We start from the raw sequence: 21,513 nt of genomic DNA, 5'->3' as shown, positions 1-21,513 counted from the left end.
ACTGAAACAGAAAGAAAAATAACGTTAATTTAGCATGGGCTTTATAAAAGTGGAAAAGAAAGGGAATTTAAATCTCTCAGGCAGTTATTAGAGACACTCTATTGTCACTTTACATTGAGTGTTTTTAAAAAATGCCATATGAAACCAATGTGATAACCACAATGCCACTGTGATAACCATCAAACCAAAATCAAAGAAATAAAAGCTAATTTCAAATAGCAAAAAGAGTTAGAAGGAAAGAAATGGTAAATTATTGGCAAATGCAAATGTGACTTTCTGAATTCTAATTGGGCAGAGCAATTGGCTAGTTAATTATCAAAGTAGTTTGGAAAAGTAATATGTTAGAGTGTTTGTGCAAATCAAAAAGCTACAGGTGGCTTTTTCGGGGCATGTATAATTGAAAAATCACACAAAAAAGATTTCATTATGACAGGAGAAAGAGATACTTGTTCCATTGTCTGCCAGGTTTTGACCTAGAAAGAATTGCTGTGACTCATGAAACAACTTCAACTCTTGAGATGATGTTAAATGCAATGTTTTATATAGATAGAACATTATTCTTAAACACAACCTAGGGTACTAACATTATGTTCAAAGCTATTAGATAAGAAACAGAATAAAATCTAGTTTTCTAGAAAAGAATTAAGTACTTATTACATGAAATATGTAAAAAAAAAACCAAAACAAACCATAGTTCCCCCTTCCCTTTGATTTTTGTTTTTTTTGGAGAATGTTACACTTGTGAAATAAGCAGGAGACTGTGAAGATAATAGGGGACAATTGAATGGAATCACAAAATCTCAGAATTCTAAAGGTGATCTGACATAGTCTGCTACTCTTTTGCTCTTTTTCTCTCTCCTTCCCAGTTTCTACACCTTCTCAGACACTTGGAGTTTATCTGCACTATGTACTTGAATATCTCTAGTCTTGAGGAATTTATTCTGGGTAGAGATAGCTCTTATCTTTGAATTACGTCTTTGAATAATCTGTGTTGTCACAAACATTCTCTTTATTTCGTTTTCTCATGCCTTGGTTTTGACTGAGGAAACTGGGGTGATTTTACTTTTTCTTGAAGTATTGTTTTGTAAGGTTTCTGTGAGTGATATGTGAAGTAGTGATAGATAAATCTAATTTTAAAGTCTATGTTGACATTTTAAATGTAAATAATTCTCTCGGACTAGATATGTTTTATCTAGTGTAAAGTTTGGAATCAATAAGCCAGTAGAATCTGTGATAAAAGGTAAGAATGTTGAAACTATAAATAAATATGACCTGGTAGGAAGTGAACCTGGTTTTTGTAAAAGGAAATCATCCTTGACTATTAAAGATCTTTGAGTGGGTAACTAAAGTAACGGATTAGTGCAGGCTAGGGAATATGTGTTATTTACACTTCATTTAGATTTTGGCAAAGTTCCTCATCAGAGGCTATTTTCTAAGAATGTGAATTACTGTGAAATTGAGGTGGGTACAGGGAGGGGTTGTTAGTCATGGGTAGGGAATTTGCTTAGTGATGGAAAACAAAGACAAACAGGCACTATAAGGATAAGAATAAATCAGAGCCCTCTTCAGATGCTGCTGGGCCCAGACTGACTTAACCTAATCTGTGAAGATGGCAACACCACAGACACTCCTGATCTCCGACGTTCTGGACGACAGAGTACCCTCTTAATGGGTGTCCAGCTGCAGAAAGAGATCCTGAGGCAGGCTGGATAGAGACAAGCTTCATAAGACTTTACCTATGAGTGAGATTAAGGGAAAAGCATCTCAACTCTGTATTCATTTATAAGAGAGTAGGCCACAAACTAGCTCTATAACTTTGGAAAGGGATTTGAACTCTTCCTTATAAGAATAGTCAGTGTGGTCACCGCGACTGTGGCACCATCGGAGAGAGTGATGGAAATGGAACAGAGAAGTGGTGTCTGCAGTCATCTCTAATAGACCCCATTTCCTCCAACATACGATGAGAGTTTCCATTTTCTTTGCCTAAGGGAAGCAATCACAGAGTCTAAGATTAATAATTTACATGATCAAGGAAAGAGAAGAGGGAAGATAGATGAGGATAACCTGATGGAAATCAACACCACCCATAAACGTTATAAAGTATAACCTTTTACACTGGGCACCTGAATTTAGCTTGAAAAAGATGTTTAGGAAGAAATGAGAGGAAACAATGTGTTTATATTTGTCGACTGAAATAAATGAGCAGCCTAAAAGTTGAGAGTTATGTTTTATTTGGCGGGAGGACTCGATCCAGGATGACAGCCTCTCCGATCGCTCTGAGGGACTGCTCCAAAGAGGTAGGGGAGGAGCTAGGATATACAGGAACTTTAACACAAAGACCAGGTAGTTGGAACATTAAAAAATTACTTGTTAGCTAAAGAAAACCTGTCATCTCAAGTTAAAGAATTTAGTGCTTTTCTATATATGTGAAGAAGCAAACATTTGGGCTCATTGAATTCATTCCTTTGACAAGCACCTAGCTGTCTAGGGCCAGTATCCTGTCCTTTCTTATTCTGAGTCCCCTCAGAGGGCACCATTGTGAGTGGCTGCAGAGGCTGGGCTGCAGGCTTGTCTTCACGGGGGTGTGGGGGACATCTGCTGGTGACTTGATGCTTTCAACATTCTTTGTTTACTGTTACGGTTTGCAGTATTTTTCGTTCACATATTGATAAGTAAATTTATGAAACTCAGTGTTGTAATTAGCACAGGTAAAAAGAGTGAATTGAGTAGCTATTTTATCCAGACTGCTTGTGGGGCAGGAAGCTAGGGATATTGTAGATTTGATCATTCATGTTTTAATTGATGTTTCCAAGGAAAACCATGCATTTTACTAAAATTCCTTTTGGGCAGTGGTTAGAGACAGAGGGGCAACTATTTTTAAAAATTATGTGGAAGCCACTAAGAGAGAAGGGATAGAAGGGTTATATATTAAAACAGGGAGTTTTGCACTGGCCTCCATGTGAAAACCTTATGGAATTTCCACATATGTTATAACCTGCATATAACATCAGACTTTCAGGGTAAGAAGATACTAGCCTCATTTTGAATTCAGAAAAGCTAATTCTATGGCTTTAAAACTTCTGCTGATTATTGTTACAGAATCTAGTAGTGATCTCATTTGTTTAATATTTTTGAATGCCTTTTCTTCAGACCAAGGTAATCTACCATTTTTCCATTTTCAAGACTGCATAGTAGTTTCGTGGCAGGAGAGAAAAACGTGTCTTACTCTACACTACCCCTTCAGAAGCAGAAGCACAATTACTGATGGATATCTTAGTCAGTGGCTCCATATTGTAGCTGGTAAATAAATGAAGACCCTAAAAGTAGATGTGAATTATGTTTTCCAAGTATACAAGTGGTAGATGACACTCTCAAAAGGAAGGGAAAAGCTGGTACTTGAATTTAAAAAATCATTCTTTTATTTATTTTTCAAATATTGATTGAATGCCTACCATATGCCAGACATTGTTCCAGGTCCATCGGACGCAGTGTGAACAACACACAAGACACCTTCCTTTAGCAACTTAAATTACTGTGCTGTTGAAATAGCTCATTCATATTTGCCCAAATGGCTATTTTCAAAATGTCTTTTTAAGAATAGTCTTTAGGGAGGGTATGGAAATAGTAGCAAACTAATTGTTTCCTGTGTCAATCAGAACTTTCTTGAGTAGCACAAGTCCAAACATTGTGTTAGATCCTGGAAACAGAAAATAAATTTCATTAAGAATTTATCGACTAGGAGAAGGACAAATGTGCGTACACAACTCAGGGCATTTCAGTGGTTTGTGTACCAGGGTAGAAACATATCCCGAGTTTAACGGGGCACAAAAGCAGGAATGGTTAACTTTACAGAACAAGCTGGAATTTTATGAAGTTGTTTCATAGAAAGGATGACACTTGAACTGAAAATATGAACGAAGAGAAAAGGAAGCAGAGCAAATTAGTTGGAGCACAGAAGAGAGAAAGCGGTAGCACACTCGTTCTCTCACCTTGGCATCTGTCTATATTATTGCCCCTCCAGCTTTGTTCTGACTAATTCTCCATACTTCAGCCAGAGCAAAATTTCCCAGACGCAAGTATAATTCTATGGATGGCTTCTCTTAGCCTTAGAATCAAGCCTCAATTCCTTATAATGCTTCCAGAGACCTGTGAGGTTCTGTGAAGTATGCAGTTTAAGATATTTCTGTGTCTGTGTTGTAGTTCCCTTTAATTACTCTCAACCCTTGAGTAAAGTCTTTACTCGGCCTCTGTGTGGAGAAATGCTAATTCAGGGAATATAACTGCCCAGTTACATAAAGTGAAAATTCCAAGTAAAAATTTCCCTGAAATTCCTAAACAATGGGGCAGAAAGATTTACATTTTTAAGCTTTAATTATCCAGAAAATTAATTCAGTTCTCCACTTCATTCTGGAAACTTTTACACACAGCCTTGGTTTGATTTTTTTTTTTTTTAATTGTCAGTTTTTCCACTAAGTTGTGTTCCATTCTCTAAATGAGACTGGGTACTGTCTGTGTTCCTCCATTTTATTATCATTCTGAACAGGACATTAAATTTTTTCTGGGCCTGATACTGTTCATTCTATGTGTATGGCTTAAAAAACAAAAAAGATTTTTAAGGCAGTTTATGTGATTATTACATACTTCTTCATAGGTTTTGTTAGACCAACGCAAGGTTTATTTTCTTAAGGCAAATTTCTGGTATGTTTTGCTTTTATGAGATCAATAACATTTCTGTTTATTTTTGCATACATTTTGATATTTTTCTTGCTATTTAGGTTTAGTCCATGCTTGGAAACTTTTGACCTCTGACTCTTTTAACCATTGTGGAAAGAATTGTTCAAATCCCTCAACTACCAGGGCAGACAATCCAAGAAAAAGAAAACATATACAAGCTGTAAGAAAAATAAATTCCCAATCAACATTTTTTTTTCTTTTTCTGCCACAGTTCCTAAAAAGTCTGAGAGGCTGTATTTATGTGAACTCTACTGGAGAAAAATATTTCGCATAAAATACGTGTTTATGTGAGACTTTGTATGAGGGCTGACTTGATTAAAATCCATTCAGAATTAGAAAGGATCTTATTTTACGTTCTAGAATCAGAGTTTAAGTATATGTAATTTACTAAATTATTAGAGAAAACAACATATTCTAAACGTATCTATAAACATAAGCATATTTTTGTTGTTGCTTTTTAGAGGGAAAATTTAGGCTTTATGTATGCAAGCACAATTCCCTCTGAAATTACTGAGAGCTTTACCTATGCATCTCAGGATAGAATATTTCATTAAATTTGCATTATTTATAAGCCAAGGATCTAAATTGTATGAAATAATTTTTATGTGAGCCAAACTGTTCCTACATCTCCCTTTGGTGTGTATGTGTTTATTTTATCCTCCCTCGTCACTCCATTTTTAAAATTGGGTGTTATGTACTCTGTTTTTTGTTTTTGTTTTTGCTTTTTGCTTTTTTAAGTAGAAAGCACCAAAATTTTGTTTTAGGCTTGAAAAATAGTGTTGACCGGTGTTTTATGCCAGAAACTAGCATAGCAAAGTTGGGTTTTATAAATTCTGAAAAGAAAATTTAATTTATCCCTGGTGTCTGTTTTTCTTTGCTATTTGTCCCCTTTTAGTTCATAAACAACTTAAAAATATTTAGCTTTATTACATTGATACGTTTCCCAACAGGTATGTAATGAATATTTTTATCTTAAAATATAAGGAAGTGTCAAACTTTTTCATGAAATTTGGAACTCAAGTCTAATTTATCTGTATTAGCTTTCTATGCTGTGTAACCAATTACTGCAGATGTGGTGACTGAAGACAGCACATGTTCACTACCACAATTTCTCTGGGTCAGAAGCTTCAGCATGCCTTAGCTGGTTATCATTTGGAAGGTCTACTAAGAAAAGATCTGCTTCCAGATTACCTTAAGTTATTGGTCAAATTCGTTTCCTTCTGACTATAGGATTCGTGTTAGCTTGTATTTTCAAAACCAGTGACTGAGACAGACGGAGTTCCTGAGACTTGAGAGTGGGCTGACTAGCAAGACTGAGTCTTACATAATCATGAAAGTGACATTCCATCACTTTCTCCTGTGGAAGGTAGCTTCATCGTGGGAGTGACAGTCCATCACATTTGCCACATTCTATTGGTTAGAAGCAAGTCATACTCAAGGGAAAGACTGCCAGGGATGGAATCATGGAGACCACCTTAATGTCTGTCGTCCACACCATATCAACAATATTGACTACAGAAAGAAAAATAAAAATATTTTGGCTTGATGCGTTGACATCTTTCTTCATTTTCTGTTTCAGTTTGTTACAACTGTATGATAAATACACTATTAATTTCTGAGCAGAGAAAAGAATAGTAAATGGTATTAGATCTTTCTCCCTCTTCTGTGGTAGATTGATTTCACCTTGACTGAGGCTAGAAAAAAATAGTACTTTCATGTTTTGATGCTTCTATGCTTTATTATTTTAATATAACCTTTATTATAAATTTAAGTACATCTTCATGGTAAAATATTTATAAACAGTACAGATGAGTATAAAATAAAAAGTATACCATTAAATGAGAAATCATAACCACTTTTCACTATTTCAATGTAAATATATGTATGTATAGATTTTTAAATGTTTTAAATGGCATTATGGTCTACCTTTGTTTCTAGAACTTTATCATATCCTGGATGTATGTCTGTCTATAGGAACATCTGTAGCTGTATCTTATTCTCTTTAATAGCTATTTAGTATTCCATATAAGTATGTCATAATTGTCACCATTAAAATTCTCTGTGTGCTAAAATACTATATTTTTATTGGGCTTCTTTTGGTAATAAAATGTTGTAAAAACCTAGTTAAAACTGGCTTAAAGAAAAAAGGAAGTTTCCCATCACAGCTCAAAAAGATCAGGAGTACAGCCGATTTTGAGTGTGATGCCTCAAGTAATGTCGTCTGTGACTGGCTTCTCTGCATCTTTTGGCTCGCCTCCCCTCTGGGTTGATTCTCTCATTAGGCTGGCTCTCCTTTTAAGATGGCAGAGTGGCTGCCAGTAGCTCCAGCCTTAGAGCCTTGTAGGAAACCTGCAGAAAAGAGAAATATTCTCTTCTGTTAACTTAAGCACAAGTGGTAGGAATTACTCTCTTTGGGTCTGATTGGTTCATAAGCATTTCCCTTAACCAGTTGCTGGGTTCATGGAAAGTGATTCTCTGATGGTTCAATTTTGGGTCACATGCTGCTGTCAGTATGGTGTATCAACGCTAATGAAATAACAGAACAGGAAAAAAATTCTTGCTAGTTCCTTGTGCATATATCTTCGTAAACTTATGCATTTTGCTATTTGCTAGGTAAATTATTAGAAGTACAAATGCTGGGTAAACGTATATGTGCATTTTAACTTTTCCTGCTATTTCCAAATTTTTCTCCAAAATGAGAACCTCAATTTATACTCCAGCCAATGATGCACTTGTGTCCATTGTAGGTTTCATCAAACTTAATAATCCTTTCCCATCAAATAAGTGAAAAATTGGAATCCCATTGTTGTCTCAATAGGTGTTTCTTTAATAATGGCTACAGGCAAGCAAGGTTTTTTCCCTTATTTATCGTGTGTTTCCTTTACTGTGATCTCCCTTCATATATAGTTTTTTTTAACTGCACCAAAACAAATGACATAATAGAAGTGCTGAAAATAAATATATCTAAGTTTTGTTTAACTTGAAGGTAATTTTATGCATGCCAGGGTAAGATTATATCTTGGTATCCAGATGAGACAGGGGTTATAAGAAGGAAGCAAGAGGAATTATAAGAAGGAAGTAAGTTATTTCCAGGGCTACTTTTTTTTTTGTTTTTGAACATGACATCTAACTCCTCCTGGTGTATTACTTTATCAAGTAAAGAAAACTAAAGATAAAATAGACCAGTACAGTGGTACAGTCAGAGCAGATTTGATGAGTGAGTGAGAGGCTTGACGAAGGTTTTTCAGGGCATGGCAGGGGTGAGTGTAGTCAGTGTTTTCAGGAAACCCAGAGGAAGACAGGTCACGCAATAAACATAAGGCTGAGGGTTCAGTCCTTTTGAAGATGGGAAACCCTGAGACCTATCTCAGGATAGGAGATGGTCAAAGACAAACTTCAAAGTAAATATAGAAGAAAACAAAGAGTCACAAAAACCCTGTGATCTAAAGCCTAAAACATTGTTTGGCAGAGCTCAAGTATGCAGAGGTCAAGACAAAGTGCTGCAATTTCAGCAGTAACAGCGATGGTAACATGGAACTTTTGCTTCAGTTTTGCAGGCCTTTAAACCATAATATTGGTGTCTTTGAAAGATCAGAGGTGGTCCGAATACCTATAGTGAAAGTTCCTGAAGCTATAGAAAATAGAGAAGCTAGATATTAAAAGATAAGGTTTATTTGAAGACAAAAGTAGAGAATAAATAGAAAACGATGTGCAAATGGATCTGGTGACTCACGGCTAAAACACTTTAAACTTTGTAAGAGCGAATTTAGTATTAAAAACAATAGTTATATAATAAACTATAATTCTTTACATGTATATGTATGTTAATCATCAGTGAATGATTAATATACGGTTAAAGCAATCACATTTTTCCCCCATAGTCAAAGGGAAAACAAAACCAGATGTATCTTTAAATGTGAGTTTTCTAGCCCATTCAAAAATGATTTCTTGATTCAGTAAGAGTTTACTGCACATCTACTGTGTGCTGGATATTATATTTGTCACTGAGTTTACAATGATATAACAAAGAACACATATAAATAGATCCTGCTTAAGAGAGTTTTTAGTCCTCTAGAGCACACTGACTAGAAACTAAAACAAAATGAAGCAAACCAAAAAATGAGCAATTGCAAATTGTGAAATTCTCTGAAGGAAACTGACATGAATTGAACATTGGCAGAACTGTGCCAGAATCAGTTCTCTGTGTTGACTCATTAATGTTTTCAGTGACCTATGAGGTAGGTACTATTGTTATTTGCGCTCTGAAAGTGAGGAAACCGAGGCACAAAAAGGTCAAGTGAGTTGTCCAGTGTTCTACGGTAGGTAGGAAGAGTTGTAAGGCTGGGATAGGAGCTAGGGTGGAGTTCATAGTCTTCATGTTTAAGCTTATCTGACTAGAGAACGTCGAGAGCGTAAAGGCATGGACAAGGTGCTTAGGGAAGGTCTCACTGATGAGGTGACATTTAAATTGAGACTTGAAGGATGTGGCAGAGCCAACATGTTCAGAACCTGGAGAATAGTAGCATTTCAGGTATAATGAAAAATATGTATTATGTCCCTAAGTAGGAAGAAGTGGTATATTCTAGGAGATGAAATGATGCTGTTAGTAATTAAGAAGGTATATAGAATTGTAGACATAACCAAAAGTCATACTTTTCAAGACTTGTAGGCTGACATTGGAACATTTGATTTGAAGTGCAACAGGGAAATGTTAAAGGATTTTACAAAGAGGCCTGACCTGATCTGGTTTATGTTTAATTGGCTGTTGTGTAACAGTAGGTTGGGAGAAGACCACAGGAAAAGCAGAGACACCAGTAAGGAAGCTACTTTAGTAGCCCTGGAAGGGGCTTCTCCCGTAATGGTGGGAGATGATCTGAAGAAAAGTGGATATTATCAGGATGTATTTTTGAGGCAGAAATCATGGGCTATGCTGACAGATTGAATGTGAGTGGTGAGGAAGAGAAAGGAATTTAGGATTGTTCCCAATTTTCTAGCATTATCACCTGTGTGATAACACTTTCAGTAATTTGGGCATGTGATGGTTTCCCATATGCTTAGAAAAGACTGGGAGAGAACAATTTGCAGAAGGCTGGGAGATAAGAATTTGGTTTGGGATGTAATTCATTTGAGATGGCTGCAAAACATCCTATGTAAATATAATATATACTGTATAGAAAATTGGATAGGAGTGCCTGCAATCCAAGGAGAACTGTTAGTTGTAGGAGGTAGTTTTGGAGTTGTCAGCATAAAAATATTTCAAACTATGGGAACAGGTACAACTTCCAGGTAGAGGAGTCAACACCAAACACAGAGAAACTCAGCAATGGAACATGGTAGAGAAGGAATGACCAATAAAGGAGACCCCCACCCCTGCACCCAAAAAGAAACAAAAAAAAAAATTAAGAAAATATATTACAGAAAATAAGATAAAGGAGTATTTCGGGGAGTCAGGATTGGTCATTAAGATGAGTTTTGAGACATCACATAAGCTGAGAACATAATAATCTATATATGTTTTTGATACCTAAGCAGCAACTATCTCATATTCACCCTTCAGGTCATAAAATACAAACCAATGAGCAGGAAATTAGGGTATGCCCTCGAGTCATACGCTTTGATTTGTTTCATAGCCAGTTGATGATTATGTGGTATGTTTCATTTCTTTCTCGTGTAATTCACTGTAATGTTTTCCCTCTCAAAAAAAAAAAAAAAAAGTCAACACACAAACAAAAACACAAAAGCTATGAAACATTTGTGATCAATGTAAGCTAATGCTATCAAAATATCTGTCAGTGAATAATGAGTCCAAGAGATCAAATATTTGCAACTCTTTTGAGAAGTGGTCGAGGGAATTGGCTTAGAGACTTAGGATCCACATTGAAGAGTGATACTGATGGAATCAAACAAAAAGGGGCCAGCACTTTCTGAGCTAATTGTTTAGAACTAGATTTTTGCTCCAGCTGCTATAAATTGAAAGATGGATGATGTGAGAATTTGTAATTTGTAATTTAAAACTTCATGAACCATGAAAGTTTCTGGAGACTTTGGTCAATCGGTTGATTTACTAGAAATGATGAGACCACCATAATCCATAAACTGTCTATTTTCCCACCACTGTGGCAGTGAACTAGAGGAGAAAAACATGCAAATTGCTCATTTATGTTTTTTTTTTTTTTAATTTTGCTTTCCTAAATTGCTTCTAAGCTTGCTGAGTCGGATTTCTATAACATCTTTAATTATGATGAAGTCTTGGCTTAAAAAAAGAAAAGTTGTTTAGTTAGAACTTCATAATTGGCAATGAAACATTTAACCAATGTGCCAGCTCTCAAATTTGTTATATGTTGTTTTTTATTTGGACGATGGGAACAGCGTCGTGGAGGCTTGCGGAATTTGATATGGGGACCTTAAAACGTTAGTGTGGAAATTTGTAAGGTAATTCCAAACAAAACTGAGTGTTACATATAACAATTAAAGTTGTAAAACACTGATAACATTCCAAATGCATGTAAATAATGCAGTAAATTGTAATAAATCATGAAATGTCAGAACAGCGATGGATTATATAGGTTCTGCTCTCTTTTACTGGAAGAGACAGTACAATTTGTGATGCAAAATCAGCCATTTGTGAAGTCTCCAGCTATTAAATCAAGAGCTTTCCTGTCTGTTAAGTAAGGAAAACCAAAGGGGAATTCTTTGGGAAAACAGTGAGTTGACTAGCACATGACACGTGTGACCTTAAAACATTTTCAATAATGAATTTTTTGCATAGTAATCTCACAAATATTAATGAGGAATTAGCATTCCAGACAATGTTCTCACACTAGTATTTGAAATACTGATTTTTCTTCATTTTAAATGAATTATTATACATTAAAAAAAAAAAAACCCAAACAAACAAGGACTTAGATTCTGAGAAGAAAAGATTCTGGTTAAGTCCTATTTTTTCAAGAGGGGTGGTAGTAAAATAAAAGGAAGAACTGTTTCAGATTCCTTGTTCAAAATTTGCCTTCCAAAGATGAACCAAAATTAAGGTTTCAAATACTGTGGGTGGAAATTACACTCTGATCTTTTCTTGTTCAAACTGTTGAGTTAAAGATGCTATGAATTCCTTATAATTCCTCCTATGTAAGCAGACTGCTTTTTCTCATTCCAAGATGATTCATACCATGCTGATCTCTGAAACTTTAATTCTCTTTCTGAGGAGACTCGCAGTGTCCTGATGGCTTGTTCCAATTTGCTACAGATGATTAAGGCACAATTCAAGGCTCAGAGTAACTTGCAGAACTTTTTTCCCCCCCTCTTCCTTCCCTCCTTCTTGTTTTAAACAGAGAACAGAACTTACAGCTGACATCAGAACCATCTTATGAAAAGATACTTTAGGGTTTGTAACTACATTTTGATAATAAAGGCAGATGAGATTTTTGTAAGAGAAATTAAGTGTAAGTTTATAGTGGCAAGAGACAGTAGTAACAGACCTCCTGTTTTGTAAAGTGAATTCCAGCTGTAAAAAGTCTAAACTATTTGTGTCCTTGAGCTATGCACATCGTCTCTTCGAGCAGGGGGACCCTCACCTGTACAAAAGAGAACCAGAGGTGATCGACATGCTCTCCCTTCGCTAGCACTCCTGTGTCGCTCCTGTGTCGTGCTTTACCAGGGAGTGGGCAGTGGGCAGGAGAATGTGTGGTTGATTTGTGCTACCATGACGCAATTCCATAGCTTTAGTGACGTGGTTGCTTATCTCACTGATAGCTCTCATCCTTTAAAGATTTTGACGTCTATAGATCTTTACTGACAATCATGGATATTTGAGAAAAAGGCCAGTGTACATTTAAGAATTAAACTCAAATCAACCATCAGAATTTCTTAAATTATAGCTTACCTTTAAAACAGAATTGTATTCTAGATTATGACTTGTGAAAGGCAAAGTCACTTAAAAAAAAAAAGATAATGAAATTTATTTTACTCTGGAAGAAAGAAAAATACATTGTTCACTTGGGACTATCTGGAGGAAGAAAGAAAACTAAATGGCCTAAAAATTGTGAAGTACGTGACTATCTTGCTAATGCATTTTGATTTGAACATGCAAAAAAAGTCTCCATTTTGGTTTAGAGAATGTACTGATGATTAAATAAGCATTTGGAAAAACAGTTGAATTAGAAGAAAGGAAGTAACACGTTATTTTTATTTGATACTAAGAGATTTGTATAATATGAGTGGTGGTTTGATTCTGTCTCCTGCGAGCTAACAGTATTATAAATAATTTAGACACAATAAACTCTTCTCAACACTTTATACATTTTTCCTTCATAATTTGATCATTCAGTTGAGAAGATTAATCAAACTGGCACTTGACTGAGGGCAAAGTTTTGGATAATTCATTGGATTTAATGTTTTCTCAGTAGCAGCAATATTTTTTCATTTCCCCACTTTTAAGAAGTTTAATCATTTTATATTTTAATATAATTTTACATCTTAATAGCTAATCCTTTTAAATACCATTGCATGCCAGACATTGACCTAAGAATTTCTTTAGCTATATTAATTCATTGAACTCTTACACAACTGTATGAATTATTGACCATTTAACAGATGAGGGGACTGAAGGACAAAAAAAGTGAAGTAACTTACTAGTAAACGACAGAACCGGAATTAATACCCAGACAGAGCAGGGCCTTAATTTTATACTGTCCCTTATCAAAATGATGATGGAATTCCATAAATTATTTAAACATGCATTTCTCTGAAACCTGGTCACAGCATTTATATTACTGTGTTGATTGGCAGACAGAACCATCATTTGACAACTTGAGGTGTTTATCATTTGACTTATGAGTCAGAATTCCGAGGTTTTTCAAGGTATTTAAGGCATTAGACTATGTTAATGTTAAATGTTAAAAAAGTGGGAATCTGAACAAGAGACATATGGTTTGAATGTACAAAAAAGTCAAAGTCTGCTTATAGACCATATTTTAGGACTCTGTAAGAATGATAAAAAGTTATAAAAGTTTCAAGCCAACAGATTAATTAAATTTAGATCTCTATTCACTGAAAATTTGAATACAGCCTTTTTAACAATGCCATATTTAAGTTGGGTTGCTGAATAAAATAAGACTTTTACACATTGTAACTAAATCCCTTTTCCTTCTAAGGTTTTAAATAGCTCTCATTCTTTCCATCTCAGTGATCATTTTACAGATGAATTCTGGTATATCACAGGAAACTATGAATAATGATTATCATTGTCTTTGCATCTATACAGCGTGTTTTCACAGTGTGTGTGTATCAGAGAGAGATGTATGGCATAATGAAGAAAATCAGTGCCTAAAGGAAAAATAAATTAGCTATATCTTTCAAAAATGTCTTCTTAGTTTTTAAGGCAAAGAGAAAGAAATTAATCAAACAGCAGAATTTCCTTTAAAGACAAATATCATTTAAGGAAAAATCTTGAGGTACTCTTGTGACATGGTGGCTATGAGGGAGTTGATTTGGCGTTTCCTGTGACAATCCTGAGAAAGGGACTAAGGTAATAGAAGAGGAAAGAAGAAATCAGACTGCAGCACTGTTAAAGGTTAAGGGAACAGTGTGAATGCCCCTACCCCCGAGATAGGAATGGCCAATATCATTTGGAACAGCGATGACCATTATGAAGTTTGAAGTAGCTGCAATATTACTCCTGTTTCTTTCCTGGAAATAATGTCTGTTACAATTACATGTCACTATTGTTGGGGGGGGGGGTGCGAATTGAGAGTCCATTTGAAGAAAATTAAGGAAAATGGGTTCTTTTTCTCAATAAAGAGGGAGTAAAAAGCAGTCAGAAGACAGATACAAGTGAGATTAATACTTGGCAGAAGCAATAAATTAGGGCAAACTGGCTTGAAAAAACATAAGCTGATGGTCCTGGGAAAGGTCGTGAGGAAAATGAAGGATTCTTAGTTCTCTCATTAGAGACGGGGCATAAACATCTTTTTGTGTAGAATGTGTGTTCTCTTCACACTCGAAGGAGAAGAATGATTTTATAGGACTAGGTGGTCTCACGAATGTTGGAGTGAAATTATCCATCGTAACTTTCTTTTCACTGTTTTATATTTGATTAAAATATTGTGCTCAAACAGACCAACCTGGTGAAGTTCAGTTTGAGCTGATTATTTATGTGCTATTTTATAGCTTTAAAATCAGATTGCAATTTTTAGGTACCTATATTGACAATTAGAATTTAAAAGTGTTAGGCACGTAATCTGGCCTCTGCCCTCTTCTGTGAATTCACATAGTAACTTTCTCCCATTGGTCACTTTTTTCCGAGTTCGTTGCCGCAGCACTTCTGACTGGTTCCCATACCCACAGATACATTCTTCTACTGAACCTTCTACCTGGAAGGCTCAAATCCTACCTCCTCAGGGAGACCTGCCCTGACCAGCCAATCTGAAATAGAGCTGCCTTCTGCCTACCTAGCCGCCTGGGCCCTCTCCATCACAGAACTATTTTATCACCATCTGAAATTACCTTGATTTGAAGTGTAACTTGCTTATTGCCTGTCTCTCAGTACTAGTATGTAGGTGCCTCCATGGCACGGGATTCTAAACTGTGCTGTTTAGGACCATACCTCCATCACCTAAGATTGTGAACACATGAAAAAAAAATTGTGAAATGAATATATAAATCAGGGTGTATGTTACTTAGCAAAGAGAATAATTATAAATTTTAAAATATATGTGTAGAAACTCATTTCTATACAAAAGCAAACACATTGTATGCTTGCATAATATAATCATGTTTGTATCATGACTTGTTTCAAGAATGCTTTGGAACTATTCAAAAGTAAATGGTTGTTGAGTCATATATATTTATCATAGTTTCTAAATTTGAGAAGTGCAGAGTAGTAATATTTAACGTCTTTCTGGGGTAGGTAGAATGGCCCCCAGAAAATGTTCATGCCCTAGTTACTGGAGCCTATGAGTGTTATGTTTCAGGTTAAAGGGACTTTGCAAATTTAATTAAGGTGTAATTAGCACTATAAACATTACAGTAAGAAGATTATTCTGGATGATTTGGGTGAGCCCAACTTAATCACATGAGCCTGAGAAGCAGATAATTTTCTCTGGCTGGAGACAGAGAGATGGGGTGGAAGAGAAGGCGGGAAAGATGCTGTAGAAGGGGAAGTCAGAGAGTGCGAGTGAGGAGGAGTCAATGCACCGCCATTGCTGGTTCTGAGACACAGGGACCAACTGCAAGGACCAGGGTGAGGCCTCTGGAGATAGACAGCCCATAGCTGGCAGTCTTCAAGGAAACAGGGCCCTTTATCCTATGAGTGCAGGGAACTGAATTCTGCCAACAGACTAAAAGAACTTTGAAGTGCCTCCAAGAATCTGCCTCTAGAAAGGAACACAATTCTGCCAACATCTTGATTTGGTTTTTCTGAGACCTGGACAAGAGAAACCAGCTGAGCCACACTGGGCCCAGACTTCTGACCCACGGAAACCGTGAGATGATAAATGGATGCTGTTTAAGTTGCTATGTTTGTGGTAATTTGTTATGGCAACAGAAAACTAGTACAGTGTCTAATAATAATAATTATAAGAGTAAGAAGTAACATGGAGTTCTTACTGTGTGTAAGGAACTTTGCTAAAGATTTCAGGAGCATTTTATTTAATTTTTGTGATAATTCATGAAATAGTGTGCTTCACCTTTTTGAGATGTCTGTTTAGCCCAAACTTCTTTAAGAAATGCCCCTCTTTACTCGCACATGGGAGTGGGCCTTTGGCAACGATGTTACTATTTTGTGATCTCATTGTTTTGGTCTCAAGTGGCCAGATGGTGGACACTTGGCCCAACATGGGTCAAATAGAGTCGATCCTTTAGAGTTTGAAATTGTTGAGAGATAGTACTTTCTTGAACATGGATGTGTAAAATCAGGAACTGTGGAGTGACATTTACATGGGGAAGGTAGAATAATGAAGATATACAGAGATAAGAGAGAGATTTAAAAAGTGGCTTCTTAGATCTTAAATGGCTTTCCTGGTTGTGTCCATTGCCTCTTGAGACCCAGCTGTTTTCCTGGACTACCACTTCATTATGGAAAATACTCATTTAGCTTAGTCTAGTTTCAGTGGAGTCTGGCCACTCTCGATCAAGAGAATATTAATTAAGTCAGGCAGTGGTATTGTTTTGTCATTTAAAGAGATGATGTATTCATTAGGGTAGGCTGAACTGATGTCACAGATAGATACCTTGAAGTTCAAAGACAATGACAGTGCCCTCAAGGAAAAGTCAGCGTGATGGCCTTCCTCTTGAGGAGACTCTTCTTCTTGTGGTGATTCCAGGAACCAGTCTTGGTCCAGTTTGTTCCACCATCCCTGAACATCTTTATTGTCATCTGAATCTGTATTTTGATCTGTACTGAAAAAGGAGAATGGAAGAGGAATACTGGCTTCTTAAAATCCTTAACCCCAGAATAGCATCTGTTGCTTTTCTATTCATTTTCCATTGGCAAGAACTGGTCAGATGGCCACAATTATCTACAAGAAAGGTTGGGAGAGATGGTCTAGCCAGGAACAAAGGAGAAGTAAAAGTAGGTGTGATGATCAGCTGGCACCCTCTGCCAACAGATGTTCGGTAACTTGTTCAATGTCGTACAGATGATGCATCAGGATTGAGACACAGATATGTGGCTCAGCAAGTCTAGATCTTAACCAGTTTTCTATACTACGCTTTTTGTTTTACCAGATGGATTCCATTTGTTTAATTAGTTGATTTAATGTTCTACTCAACCTGTTTGCTAGCCAGCTCACATGTTCTGTCCTTGTTGATTTACTTTTAATTTAGATAATATCAGAGAAAAGCAACTCAGTACTCAGTATACTTGGAAAGAGTCAGTGACAAATTACACTAGAATAGCTGAGCCCTTAATTAGGCTACTTACTGCAAAGCTCAGAAATACGACCACCTGCTAGCCTACGCAATGACAAGTGGTAGCCAAAATATTTGAAACCCTGTAACCTCTCATATGAGTACTTCTGATAGTTTAATAACATAGTCATTTGTCTTCACTCTATTAGTATGGAACAATTAATTGGTAGTTTGGTAATCAACTTACTTTAAAGTTAGTTGACCTAAAATAAAAAGGCTCTGAATATACTCTAGTATTCTTGATTTTGTCCTGTTATTTTTTACGGTTCTTTAGTGATGTACTGGTGGAATATTCAGGATTAGGGTCTGGCACTAAACCTGTAGTTATGGGTGTTGGGTTGAGCATATGGTGAGAATTGGTGTGTGGATGGTCTACTTGAACAGGGAAATTTACCTACACACAGACATTCTGTTTGGGGTGGATTGGGTTGGACTCCAAAATCTACAAGCCATTCACATTTATAGTTCAAGTAAAATAATTGACAAAGAGGTTCCAATATGAAGAAGAGAATCATGGGTAATCTAGATAGGTGGGCTGCAGCTAGTGTTATCTGCTCATGCTAGCCCCTAGTGCACAGCTCTGCATTCAATAATGACATATTGGTAGCTTTAAAATGTCCATGGTAGGAATATTTACAGAAATTGATACATACCACAAACCATGATGTGATTACAGAGGCTGAGAAGTTCTACATTGTGCCCTCTCCTAGCTGGAGGCCTGTGCAAGTCTGTGGTATAATTCTAGTCAAAATCTAAAGGCCTGAGAACCAGCAGTGCCAAACCCAAAGACTGGAGATGATGATGTCCCAGTTCAAGTAGGAAGCAAATCCACCCTTCCTCTGCTTTTTTGTTTTACTCAGGCTCTCTACAAATTGAATTCTGCCCACCCCAAATTGGTAAGGGTAATCTTTTTTATTCAGTTGACCAATTCAAATGCTGATTGCTTCTGAAAACGCCATCACAGAAAACACCCAGAAATAATATTTTACCAGTTATACGGACACCCCCTAGCCCAGCTGACACATACAGTTAACCATCACACCTACATATCGCTGGCGATACCTAAAATCCAGGTAGACTAATAGTGATCAACTGAGAAGGTTTTCTTCAGGTGACATTGTTATTGCCCTGGGCCAGGGTTCAGAAGCAGACTTCCTTCCATTAGAGCAGGAACCTGACAAAAGCAAGTAAGTCCCAGTGGGCTACTAGAATGAGAACTGATAATCAGGATGGACTTAGAAATTCTCATATAACAACTGGGAAAAGATGATTTGAGAATCACATTGTCAGAAGGGAGCACCAAGATGCAGGTGGTAGAGTAGGGGGTGATGCATGTGGGCCGACTCTACAGGGATCTCAGAGCATGTGCGATCCCATTGTCCCAGGGCAATGATGATTTGATACTACATTCTACCTTATGTACTATTTAGAAAACATGGAGAGAAAGTAAATCCACCTGCAATGTAGGCACATAATAAAAGCCTTTTCCTGACTTCAGAGTTAGCTGAATATAATCTTTGAGGAATTGGCACCATCCCATTAATTTTAGGGAGGGATGCTTCCATCATACACAGATATAATCTTGCAATGAGCCAGATAAAAGCGGTCAGCCCTGTCTCTTTTGGTGTATCTTTCCATCTTCTTCTTAGGTGATTTACACATCTGCCCACGTTTCAATATAGAAAAATCTTGAGTGAAACCTGAACTGCTTCACAGGCATAACAGTACTTCTAAGTGAGAATTAAATACATGCCCTTGCTTCTTTAGTACCAAGTTCATGTAGGAATAATGCATAGGGATGAAAACTCACATTTCTGGTGTTAGACATAATGACCAACTGTGAATAGGATCTATGGGATGTTGAAAACTTCATTAAAATCATATTAGACGTGGATACTTAGGAAGGCTGTACTGAAGGGAGTAGTTTCTGTGCAGTTAATTATCTACCTTGTGTGCTAGCCTATTGAAAAAGAGTTTGTTGGAAGCTAGTCAGGGATTCAATAAAAAGTGGTCAGTTTTCTTCCCGATGCATCCTTTAAAAAGGGAGAGAGCCTTAAGGCAGGTCTTTGGAGAGCAGAAAACACTTTGTCAAACTGGTGAATGTATCTCAGCATCAGGATACTTATTTCCTCTCTTACTGGAAGAAACTGTGATCAAAAGCTGGAATTTTCAGGAAGTTCTACCCTAGCATCAGGACAGGGACTTGTAAAATTGTGACCCAGGGTATCTTACTGAGTTGTTGCTAGATACAGAGGTATCAGAGTTAGAAAACTCTGTGCTTGAATGCCAGGACAGACCAACACAAATCAAAACAAACAAGTCAGTGACTGTGGCAGAACGTGTAAATGCCTTCAGGTGGGCATTTTAGTGAATAGAGAGCTGGAGGGCAATTCTAGCTAATTTCTTAATAACTTCCCAGAATGCTGGGCGAGAATAGTTCTTTACAACCTGAAAGGCTGCGGAATCCGGATATGAGTTCAAATGTTTTTTGGATTGGTTCCAGGCTCAAGCTTTTCCAAGTAAATTGTTCTATCTTAGTGTAATTAGAGAATGATTGCTCCCCTTCTCCCCACAACTTTTTTAGTTATTAAGGCTGAGCAAGGAAAGAAAGAGGCAGAAGCTGAAGGCAAGCTGAGAGGGTAAAAAATATTCCCTACAAGGGCATGTGGAAATGACACTAGCCAAGATCCAAACCTACCAGTGTCGATGAGAATATATCAAAACGCATATAAGTTCCAACAGTACTGTTACGTGTCTTCGGAGAGCTTAGGGACACACGTGAGGTATACTACCTTGACTGGTTATTGTGGACCCAGGCAGTGAAGCAGTATGGTGAGAGGGAAGAAATTTGGTGGTCTCAGATAGCAGTATGTTTGAAAAATATGAGAGACAACTCCAGGCTTAGATTTTGGCTTTATTTTGTTTTCTTTTTTCTCTTTCTTTATGCTGAAATTCTGAAACCTATCCATATCTAGGTAATGATACCATTTAATTGGAATTTCCTTGCCAGATAATAGCAGCATTCAGTAGGTAGATACTGCCACACTTATATGCCCAGACTTGGAAAGAGTTCAGAAGTGTAGACAGTTCTGATTACATTGAATTCCAACATTATTTTTTAAGTGCTGGCTCAACTCTGTCACCAGCAGGAAGGCATCCAATAACTGGATACCTTTTCTTTCTACATTCTGTGTACAAATGCAAGAGAGGCAGAACAGATAGACTAGCCATTGTTTCCTAATTCTCTCTCATCATAGGTTGTACCTAGAGTATTTCCTGTATAAAACCTTAAACTGATTTTAGAAGCTCCCTTAAGTATTCAGGGTGGAAGGAAAATCTATGCAAGAAACTCCAAGCCAGGAGAAATGTCTTCTCTTTTTCATGAGAGAATACAGGATAGAGTTGAATAAACCCAGGAAATCTGGGAAGAACTCTAGGGATATATTGCATTATCTGGAACCCAGAAGGTGAAGATGCATATTGAAAATTTGCAGTTTATCAGTGACACCTCCATCGACGGTGGTACAGGAAAAAGATTCAGGCAAAACAGTTCAGGCAAAGTGAATGAACTCATCATACCCTGAATTCAAGATGCCTTGAACTCTTTACTTGGGAACCAGTAGCGAATGCTGGACTTAAGTGATTTTTAGCAGGTGCCCAATGGCTAGTGAGGACAACCAAGAAAACAAAAACTTCCGTTACCACCACCAACACAGCTGCCTCACAATTTATTAATCTAAATTTTATTAACTTAATCTTGAGATATGAATTTTTGGAATTACTATTTATTTAATAATATATTCTCAATATGATACTTAAAAAGTACAGCAAAGCTGTTATGGGTGCTAGCTTCCTCATAATATATAGATTTAAGAT

Source organism: Camelus bactrianus, chromosome 12 (assembly GCF_048773025.1).
Source record: "Camelus bactrianus isolate YW-2024 breed Bactrian camel chromosome 12, ASM4877302v1, whole genome shotgun sequence".
NCBI classification, from domain to species: domain Eukaryota; kingdom Metazoa; phylum Chordata; class Mammalia; order Artiodactyla; family Camelidae; genus Camelus; species Camelus bactrianus.
The sequence above is the reverse complement of the archived record's forward strand: the minus strand, read 5'-3'. Positions refer to the sequence as shown.